Genomic DNA, 485 nt, shown 5'->3' on the forward strand with positions numbered 1-485 from the left:
ACCACTTTGAACTACACTACACGACAAATATGCGCCTTGGCATTAGTAGGTCAGCTTCAATAATATGATATGAAGGAATTTCGGCGAAAACGTTACGCGGAAATGTATCTTAACCCTTTAATGTGCCCTTTATTTCTAGTAAAGGTAAATTAAAGTGTTTTTGGAATTGAAATTGTTTTAAGAACAGTAACTGATGTATAAAAAAACAACTCATTTAGTTTATAAAAATGCCATTTATTTGGTGGTAAATATATTTAACATGACCTGTTAGGAACTTACTGACTTTTGTTTTTCTTTATTCATAAAATAAATTCCTTAAATACTACAAACTTCAAAAGGAATTATGTATTTTATAGCTTTTATACGTTTTTTAAAAGTGACAAATGGTTACCAATTTTATTCAAACTCACTTCAAGAAAGCTGAAGTTATTGAAAAATGGAAACCTAAATTAAAAGTGGTAAAACGTGGTGGTAAGTATACTTAC

This window comes from Parasteatoda tepidariorum, chromosome 10 (assembly GCF_043381705.1).
Source record: "Parasteatoda tepidariorum isolate YZ-2023 chromosome 10, CAS_Ptep_4.0, whole genome shotgun sequence".
Classification (NCBI taxonomy): domain Eukaryota; kingdom Metazoa; phylum Arthropoda; class Arachnida; order Araneae; family Theridiidae; genus Parasteatoda; species Parasteatoda tepidariorum.